Below are 10,655 nucleotides of genomic sequence, written 5' to 3'. Positions count from 1 at the left end.
AAAGAAAGAAGGCAACAGGGCGAAAAGGACTTTGATGTGGTACATAATTACAACTGCTAGAATGACATATGGTCAATGCTGGAAGCAAGACAGAACTCCCAAAACTGGGGAGTGGATAAAGAAATTACTTTTTATGGTGGAAATGGACAAAATGACAAGAAAGCTTAAAAATCTGGAAGCAGAAGAATTTTTCGCAGACTGGATAGACTTTAAAGAATATTTAGAAAAATATTGGGATGTAAAGAACAACTTAATTTGCTTTGATAACTATTGGAAAAAAGAATGATATTAGAAGGAAGATAAATGTATAAGAATAATAGTTGAAAGATATGTTACCTGTAGAATGTGATTAACGAGTAAGGGGGGAAAGGTGATAATTTAAGATGTGGGCTGGAGGTTGGAGCACTGTGGGAAGTCAAAAGGGGTGGGGAAATAGGAGAAAAGGATGTATAATAATTAGTAGTATGATGTATATTTGACCTCTTAATATATCCTAGTAAATTGTCCTCAGCTACAATAATAAAACATCTAACTTGAACATGAACACTGGTACTGGTAATTGCTGAGTTACAAGTTATTTCAATACTCGTAACAATGGAATCCCCAGGACTTAAGAGGGATATTGGTTCCTTATCTCACTACATATGCTAACCTCATTCAGTCCTTACATCTGTGTTCTCATCAAGAAAGGCTATACATCCTCTGTATTTTATTTTATTTCTTATTTGGAATAGTAGATTGGAATCGTGATTGTAACGTAATGTAATGAATAGTAAAATGTAATGTAATTTGGAGTGGTAGATTGGAAAGTATTTCTTTGGTCTAGGGATGGAGCAGATATACATCGCACAATCACCCTTCCTCAAAGGGTGTAAAGTTGCTGTAAAGTTAACTCCATGCTTGAGAGGAGACGGATGGAGCATAACAACAAGTTCTCAGTTAATTACTCTCAGCGTCCCACAATTAAGAAGGGTTGATCTGCCTATCTATCTCTGATTTTCATATATTTATTTCCTTCACTATGCCCCCCCAGAATTAAACCCAAACAAATGGTGACCATATAAATTAAGCTTGTTATTTCAGTTTGGTGCTTGTATCTGTTAAACACCATTTATTATGCTTATGCTAATTTGCTGTTCATCCTCTACCTATATGTATGGACTGGTAACTTCCTTTTCAATATCTCTGAACACATGTGCATACACACAAAAGCTTATAATTTGAAAAACATTTATTCATTTTAAAGGTGCAACTGGATTCAAACTTTGTTCGTTCATTTATTTCAATATGAGCTTTCATAAATCACAGCTCACTTCTTCAGATAAATCTTGACCTAAAAAAAATTTTGTTCTACCTTGATTTAAAAAAAAAAATGACAAGGGGTTCTAATGAACTTGAAAGCTTGCACAACGTTTTGTGTCATTTTGGCTGGTACCAACAAAAAGCATTACCCTGTTTGTTACTTAGGCCTTCTGTTTGGGCTAATGTGGCTATCTACAAACCCCCTTTCAAGTTACACCCCCCTCCTCTGGGCAAGAGGCAACAAATCAACCAAACTCCATAGGCAATAACAAACTCCAACAATTATATTGATTTACTTTCTAAACCAGCAAAACTCACTCATCACACTACCCCTCTGAATCTATCATCACACTAAAGTAATAAAAGGTCCTGTCCACACGAGACGTTTTGGGCCGGGAGAGGGATGGATCGGGGCCGCAGCAAATGGGCGCGATCCCACAGCAACATCTGGGAATCTTGCTGCGCCCATTCCCAGCCCATTCACAATCCGGCCCTCCCGGCCAAACCCCGCAGCAAAAAAGAACCACCTACCTAGGTGGTTCTTTCCGAAAGGCTGCATCACTGCCGGCCGTGGGATCGCCAGCGCATCTTTTCGCCGGTGCATCCCCGGCCCCCGGCCGTACTGCGCATGTTCAAGCATGCACAGTTCGGCAGCCTCCCCCTCCCAATCGTCTTTTCCTCCCTGGCATCTGATCATGCCGGGGAGCAACGGCGCCGCGGCTCAGGGGATCGTGGGATCCCGCCGCGGCGTCTCTTTTTTGGTGCGGCTTTTAAAAGCCGCACTTTGGCCAGTGTTTTCCCTGCCATGTGGCAGGGGCCAAACTAACATTCTCCCCTTTAATGTAGATGCCATTAAAGAAACACACAGGGGAATGGGGCTGGCAGCTCTGTGGGAGCATTGACCCCAGTGTGAAATCTTGGTGGAGGCTTGAGCCTTGCCCCCCCACGAAATTTATGCTTAAATCGGTGAATTGATCACACTGAGTTTACAACTTACATGATAGTTACTAAAATAAGTTCTCAAGCAACTTAGGTATTTTTGATAGTGTGGTAAATATGTGGCAAACCTGGCACAGAGTGCAGATGGCACATGCTCTGCATCCATACATGCCAAACTGCACAACTCCATCAATATACTAACTGTGCCAAGTGAATTGGTCCTGATTTTGGAGAAAAAACATAGGCCAATTTGAGGGAAGTGACTTGAGAATAATAGAGGAAGACTAATGAATTGGCCTTTTTGGTTAATTTTGTTCATTTAGGAATGAATGCACTTTCCTAAAACACAAGGCCTTTCTATTTTAGAGACAGGAGGATGGAAACAATTTTTTATTGCTGTTGTGCTTTCTTGTTTTATGAAATTGTGTTTTCTCACATCTACTCTTGTTATTTATGCTCTCCGCCTGGGTCCCTGTTAGAAATGAGGCTGCTAGATCTCACCGGGGAGTGGTGACATGTCTTCTCCCATTGTAAGCTCATCATGTCACAATTGCCATGTCACAGTGCACTGGAGCTAGGGGGTAATGGAAATTAAAGGAGTCAATCTTACTTTCTCGGGAAATCCGCTCTATACATGCAACTTTGAGTGTGGGGGAGAGTTGCATTGCACTTATTTGCTTTAATCTGCTTAGTGCCAAGTGCATTAATGGCACTATGATCAACATTATATCAGTAACAGATGTGATATGGATTTATTACTTGCAGGCATGACCCAGTCACAGACAATGTTACCAAAATCATTTACCATAAATTTATTTCCATGGACAAGTTTAGCATGTACTTAAATCTCTCACTATCATGAAAGTAATATAAATCATCTCAGTTTTGGATTGTTGTTATAATTTTGGGTTGTTCCTTTAACTACAGTACACTGTGATACACTAAAATGCAATGTTTTAAAAAATTGAAAATCACAAAATTTTGCACTATCCTTTTAAATATCTAAAAACAGAACTTTAACTTATACTATTACCCAACAGTATTTTAAGAGAAAAAGATTTGCAAATCTTATCAGTAGGTTTTTTTTCCCCCTCCAGGAAGCTCATCCCTCCCACTTCTCTATATAGAATTTGAATTTAGGCCTCTTTTCTTTTAGTTTCAAAGAAACTGCTTTCATCTGAAGATATGATGTAGAAGAAAAGTGTATTCATTAAACAAGCATCTAACGCTTGTTATGACCAGAAAGGGAGCATTAGAAAAATCTATGGGAAAAAATGTGTAAATAAAGATAGAAGTACAGTAAATTGCTTACATTTCAGTGATGAAACAAACAGTAAACTTATGAAAGAATAAAAGAGATATAATCAGCATTATCATGTAGTTAAGATGAATGAAATTAAGGATGGAAGGGTTCTTTTCTTCTTTCTTTTTGATAATGTGAAGAGGTATTTTCAGATATCCTTGAATATTTTTTTCACCATAATTAAAACAGAAATAAAAATGAAGCAGATGGGAGCCAATTTGCGCTTTGAGCTGGGAACTAAAGAGGTGATGTTAATTGATGGCTTCTGGTAGGAACATTATTCCAGTAGATGGATATTTGGCTCTCATACATTTTGGGTATGGGCTTGCTCTCCGACACCAATTCATATAACTGAAAGCAGTATTGGAAATGCAGCAGCTTTAATGCAATTACAGTTGGATTTTAGCAATTTACTACTTCAAGATGAAGTAACATTTTCCACAATCCTAATCAGAAACTGAGGTAGATATAACTATATGAAGATGTTAACAAAAGTAGCATTGTCAGGTTGGATGTCATTTTTTTCTGAACCTAGAAAATGGTGGACTACAGACATGGGTTCTCCAATCCTTTCCATCACCTATCTATTTGTCCACAGCCTTCCCTAACTTGCAATAGCCAGCAGGACTCCAAGTGTGCAGCACTGTGAGTGGGGGAGAGGCAGATAGGTCTAAGATGGGGACTGCAAGAGGAAGCTGTGGTTACAGCATTTCTTACTTCCTTGGAGTTTTAAAGGGCCACATAAAAATTCCACTTTGCAAACCTAATCTGCCATTTTTTCTACAGTTACTTGTAATACATAGTAATCTTACATTGACTGATTTTTGGTTGCAAAATTTTTACATTTTCAGATCTTTCCTTGAAACGGGGAGGGGGGGGACCCTGTTATAAAGACCTGAGTCATGGGTCAAAGCAGCTGAGAACATAAATCATGAGCAGGAAATCTAGTTCAAAATGGAATTAATCTCTCTCCTAGGCCAAGATGCATCCCTCAGTTTTCCATAACGACTGGGACCTACTGGGGTTTCTGAACTTGCTGTTTTGAGTTTTTCTTCGCCATTGTGCAAATCATTACTTTTATGCCACCTTCAGTTTTCAGGGAGTCTGTTGTGGGGAAAGGAAGGGAAGGAGATTGTAAGCCACTCTGAGACTCTGAGTGAAGGGCGGGGTATAAATCCAACTCTTCTTCTTGAGTTAAATTATGTCCACAGAAATTATGCATATTGGGGCAAATAATCCCAACTAGACATACACTGATGGGATCTGAGCTGGTAGCAACAGACCAAGAAAGGGTCCTTGGGGTGGTGGATAGGTCAATGAAAATGTTGCCCCAATGTGTAGCAATGTGTAGTTCAGCAGTTCAAGACCCGAGTTGCCGCATGACGGAGTGAGCTCCTGTCTCTAGTTCCAGCTCCTGCCAACCTAGCAGTTCGAAAGCAAGAAATTGCAAGTAGATAAATAGGTACCACTTCGGTGGGAAGGTAACAGCATTCCGTGCACCTTGGTGTTTAGTCATGCCGGCCATATGACCATGGAAACGTCTTTGGACAGCGCTGGCTCTTTGGCTTTGAAACGGAGATGAGCACCACAACCCTGGAGTCGGATTCGACTGGCTTTCGAGCAAGGGAACCTTTACCTTTACCTTTTAATGTGTAGCTGCTGTGAAAAAGGCAAATTCCATATTAACCATAAGTAGAACAGGAACAGAGAATAAAACTGACCCCTATCATACTGCTCTTATACAAATCTATGGTGAAACCACACTTGGAATATTGTGTTCAGTTTGGGTCACTACACCGGAAAAGGGATATTGTAGAGCTTGAAAAGCTGCAGAAAAGAGCAACTTTTCTCCCTCTCAGATAATACTAGAAGCCTGGGTCATCCACTGAAGATGAAGGCTGGGAGATTAAGGACAGAAAAAAGGAAGTATTTCTTCACACAGCACATAGCTAATTTCTGGACAGGATGTAGTCATGGGCACTAACTTGGAAGGCTTTAAAAGGGGAGTAGACAAATTCACGGAAGACTGGGTTATCAATAGCTACTTATCGTGATGGATATCTACTCCCTCCAGTACCAGAAGCAGTATGGCTCCTTACATCAGTTGCTGGGGAGCAGAGGCAGGACACCGCTGCAGTCATCCTGCTTGTGGGCCTCTTAGAGTCAGCTAGTCAGCTGCTGTGTGAACAGAAGGCTGGACTTGATGGGCCTTTGGTCTGATCCAGCATGGGGTTCTTTACGCTCTTACGTAAGAATTTTGCAATATTATCTGTATGATAAATCAGCACCATATATGATCAATAGGAACAATTAAAATGGATTAACTGAGACTGAAACCATTTCCAATGAAAGTAACGGGAAACAAGGGATATTCACAGCAGATCGTGATGTGTTTCAGTTTGCTCTTGCCTGGTAACTCCAAATGTGGCAAGGTGCAGTTGGCCATGGTAAAAAAATGTCAGTCAATCAGAAGAGTGTGGCAGCTGCTTTATTCAGTGGCACCCTTTTACCTACAGCATTTTGCTGCGGCTGACCCACCAACCCAGCTGGTTGCTATATTTAGGGCTGAGCAGGAGGTTTTTTGGAGGGGGTGGTTTGTCAGATTGGCCAAGTGCAAGGACATCACATGCCTTGCAGCTTGGAGTGCTGTGAAGGGGTGCCCTTGGTGCTGTGTGGCATCCTTTGAACCTGGTAGGAATTCTTGCAGCTCATCAGGGGAGAGGGATAAAGCTGGGCACCTCTCTGCACATATGACTGTGCAGGCAGTAATAAGCAAGGCTGGTGGAAGAACTGGCTGAGTTTGGAGTCAGAATGAATCTGACCAGGCAGATGACTAGTAAAGGTCACCAGAAACATCATCAGCTTTTTGGAATAAGCACTAATGTACATCAGCCATTTAATTAATTTAATATAGAATTTAAATAAACAAAACTAGTTGAACCCACATTTCTGTGTCTCATGTCATCACTGGGTGGCACTGGGTGGGTGGGTGGGGGATGCCAGGGCAAAAAGAAATGAAAGAAGCATATCTGTTATTCTGTAAATAAAGTTTGATCTAGACATGAGGCAGAATGAGGCGGCAGAATGAGTTTATACCATTTCAGATTGGGGAGATTCACATTTTTAATGCTTTTCCATTTAAAAAATCCCTACATTTTTTTAAAAAAAGATCACATTGGAATGAAAGGTTTTAACTACTCTTTGCATATTGTGCTCATTTGCAAAGTATAGGGAATAGCTAATGTGTTGAGACATCGCTGTCTGCGGAAAAGCAAACAAACAGAAACAATGTCATAATTTTGGGGCAGTGTTCTAGGATTCACTCAAAACTCTATAGTTAATCCACAGAGTGTTCCATTTTCCTCCATTTTTATCTTGCTGGCTTTAGAAACACTGGTGGGAATCAGAGATAAGCAGCTATAGAAGGAGATCCGGCCTGCCGAGGTGAAAAGATTTGAACAATTAGATGGAATTCTTGAACTGAATCAGCTTTTCTTCTGGTGGGATTCATGATGAGGTTCATGGAACCTGCATGGGAAAAGACCATGTCAGAGGGGAGCTATAACAATGAGGGGCACTGGGAGAGACTGAGTGAAAAAGTTGGCTTGATCCAATCCATTGCCTAAATACGAACACAGAGATCCAAAAAACATCTTCAAGCAAATTTACAGGTTAATGCTAGTCCAGGGGAATTTTGGCATTTCCCCCCTTACCCCATGGAATACTGATAGATTGGATTATCTTTTTGGGTTGTAAAACTAATTAAAGAGTTATTTGGAATAGTTCTTTGGTCTAAGTATGTACACAATTTCACAGGCATATCAAGGGCAGGATGGGGTGAGATCCTCCCCAGGTGCAGCTTGAGGAAAACCCTTTAAGCCAGCATGATGTTGTGTCCAGTCGAATGTCTTTCCTTTTATTTTTAAAATGCAGTTCTGCCTGCAGCCACTAGGGGCAGATGGAAGTCCGAGCATAGCAAAAAGTACTCTTGGATTGGCTAGACTTCCCTTTCTCCAAGACTAAAGCAAACTTGCTTAACAGATAGTACAACCAAGACAGCACACTGAAAGCTGCTACGGTAATTACCAGCCTGCAGGTCATTTTCTCCAGTAGTCTAGCCCTTTTCTCTTCCTTTCCTTGCATCCAGCTCAGCCTGATCTTGCAAAGCAGTCATTAGGGTAGTTGCAGCAACTACCTCTCCTTCTCGTAATTTCTCTCCCTCTTTTCCACTTGTTACTCATTCATTTCTCTCTCCCCTCACCTAACTTTCCCATGTCTCCCCCCTACCATTATTTTCATTTCTTTGTCTTTTCTGCTTTATGACAGAATGTATTTAAGAGCAGTATAGCAGCAAACCTTTGTTAATATTATAAACACTGGGTTTGCTGGGCACTGTACATTGTACTGGTTCTGCTGGGCTTCCATCACCTCCCCCCCTTGAACTGTGATTCTGTGCTTGACATCAGTTGGCATTGCCACAGTGGCACTGGGTTGGGCACTGTACATTGCACTGGTTTTGCTGGAGTTGCAAAATGCCCCCCCCTTCAGTTTTGATTGCAGAGATTCTCTGGCTTGACTTTAGTCCTTTGGAAACAATGGAGGATGAGGGCACCTTCTTTGGGGGGGAAATAGTGTCTTTCTTAAAATCCAGTATGGTGAAGCTTGCAATCACTATTTTGTGATGCTTTGGCTAGTGTTGGCTAGTGAAAGTTAGTACTAAGGTAGACTTCTAGCTCTCAAAAATGCCCTGTAGATGTTTGGGATAGTTAGCTTTGAAATGGAGAACAGAATCCCTCCCAAGTGCCTGATCAGAACATGAGTGGTGTGATGGATTTTTTTTTTTTTTGCTGTCAAGTCATAGGGGATTTATGGCGATCATGTAGGGTTTTCAAGGCAAAAGATGTTCAGAGCTTATTTGCCATTGCCTGCCTCCACGTCGACCCTGCTTAGCTTCTGAGATCTGATGAGATCAGGCTGTTCTGGGGCTATCCAGGTCAGGGCTAAGCTGAGAGTAATGTGACTGGCCCAAGGTCACCCAGCAAGCTTCCATGGCATGAGTGGGGATTCGAACCTGGATCTCCCAGATCCTAGTCTGACACTTTAACCACTACACTACACCAGTTCTTGTGATGGAATAGCATGTTAGGATTTGAAGGTTTTTCAGTGGCATGATTATATATACGAAGTTAAATAAAATAATTTTTTACTGAGAGCCAGTTTGGTGTCTCACAAGACTCTAATCTGGGAGAGCCGGGTTTGAGTCCCCACTCCTCCACTTGCACCTCCTGGAGGACCTCGGGCAAGCTATAGTTCTGGCACAGCTGTTCTTGAAAAACAGCACTTTCTGTCAGAGCTCTCTCAGCCCCACCTACCTCACAGGGTGTCTGTTGTGGGGAGGAAAAGGGAAAGGAGTTTGTAAGCAACTCTGAGACTCCCTTGGGTAGTGAAGGGCAGGGTATAAATCCAGTCTCTGCTGCTGCTGCTTCTTCTTCTACTACTTCTTCTTCTTCTTCTTCTTTTTCTTCTTCTTCTTGAAACAAAGTTTGGGTCCAGTGGCACGTTTAAGACCAAACTTTGTTCTGCTGCTTCAGACCAATGTGGCTACCCACCTGAATCTATTTTCTGGCTGTTATTATTATTTGTTTTACTTCTTGATTATTACTGAAAATAATTTTGTTGTCTAGAAGAGGAGCCCGGACCTGGATAGCCGCAGCCTAGCCAGATCTCATCAGATCTCAGCCTCTAAGCAGGGCTGATGCGGACGCAGGCAATGGCAAACCACCTCCACCGCCGAACATCTCTTGCCTTGAAAACCCTATGGGGTTGCCATAAGTCAGCTGTAACTTGAAGGCAAAAAAATAAATAAATGCGGAAGGAGGTGTTAAAAAATTATCTGTCCCAGGCACCAAAGAGGCTAGGTAGGCCACTGCACAGTTACATAAGATATATATGATTCTGTGAAAGTCTTTTAAATACTGTTAAAAGATCATAGCTTTTGGGACAAGTCTTTGTGTGCAGAGACAATAGCAAACTTTTATTACTGTTTACCTTGGGAGCTTTGTGTGGAGTTTTCATGGACAGCTGAAGAGGTAAGCTTGCTCTTAATTTGAAAAACAAGTTGCTTCTTCAGCACAGCTGAGCTGTTCTGCAAAACAACAATCCAAAATAACCTCTAGCTTTGCACATCCTTCTCCCTTATAGTTCTTTCAGATTTGTTGTTGTTGTTCAGTCGCACAGTCGAGTCCGACTCTTCGCGACCCCATGGACAAGATCACGCCAGGCCCTCCTGACCTCCGCCGTCCTCTGAAGTTTGCTCAATTTCATGTTCGTTGCATCTATGACACTGCCTAACTATCTCATCCTTTGCGTTCCCCTTCTTCTTTGACCTTCAATCTTTCCCAGCATCAGGGTTTTTTTCCAGTGAGTGCTCCCTTCTCATTTGGTGGCCAAAGTATTTGAGCTTCAGTTTCATTATCTGGCCTTCCAGGGAACAGTCAGGGTTGATTTCTCTTAGAATTGACTGATTTGATCTTCTTGCAGTCCAAGGGACTCTCAAGAGTCTTCTCCAGCACCATAGTTCAAAAGAATCTATTCTTCGGTGCTCGGCCTTCCTTATAGTCCAACTCTCGCAGCCATACATGACTACTGGGAATACCATTGCTTTGACCATGCGGACTTTTGTTGGCAGGGTGATGTCTCTACTTTTTATCATGCTGTTTAGGTTCGCCATCGCTTTCCTCCCAAGGAGCAGGCGTCTTTTAATTTCATGGCTGCTGTCACAGTCTGCGGTGATCTGGGATCCCAGGAACATGAAGTCTGTCAGTGAAATTCATCTTTCGATCTATCAGTTTTGTACTGATTTAGGGCGGATGAATAGCTGATTAATGCATCACCTCTATCTGTCTAGGATTTAATACAGACTGTAATGAGAATAAATTACATTTTGGGGTATTATAGCATAAAATGGTAATGTTTTCCTTCTCCTGTCTGGTTTGCAATGGGTTCATGTATTTGTGTATGTGCAAGTCCCATTGTGTCTAGAAAGGAAGAAGAGGAGAAAGAAACTACAGAAGGGAATGTTAAAATATCCTTTGAAGACTCCATTGGGATT

This window comes from Gekko japonicus, unplaced genomic scaffold (genome assembly GCF_001447785.1).
Source record: "Gekko japonicus isolate JY-2015 unplaced genomic scaffold, Gekko_japonicus_V1.1 scaffold61, whole genome shotgun sequence".
NCBI lineage: Eukaryota > Metazoa > Chordata > Lepidosauria > Squamata > Gekkonidae > Gekko > Gekko japonicus.
Note: the sequence above shows the minus strand (reverse complement) of the source record.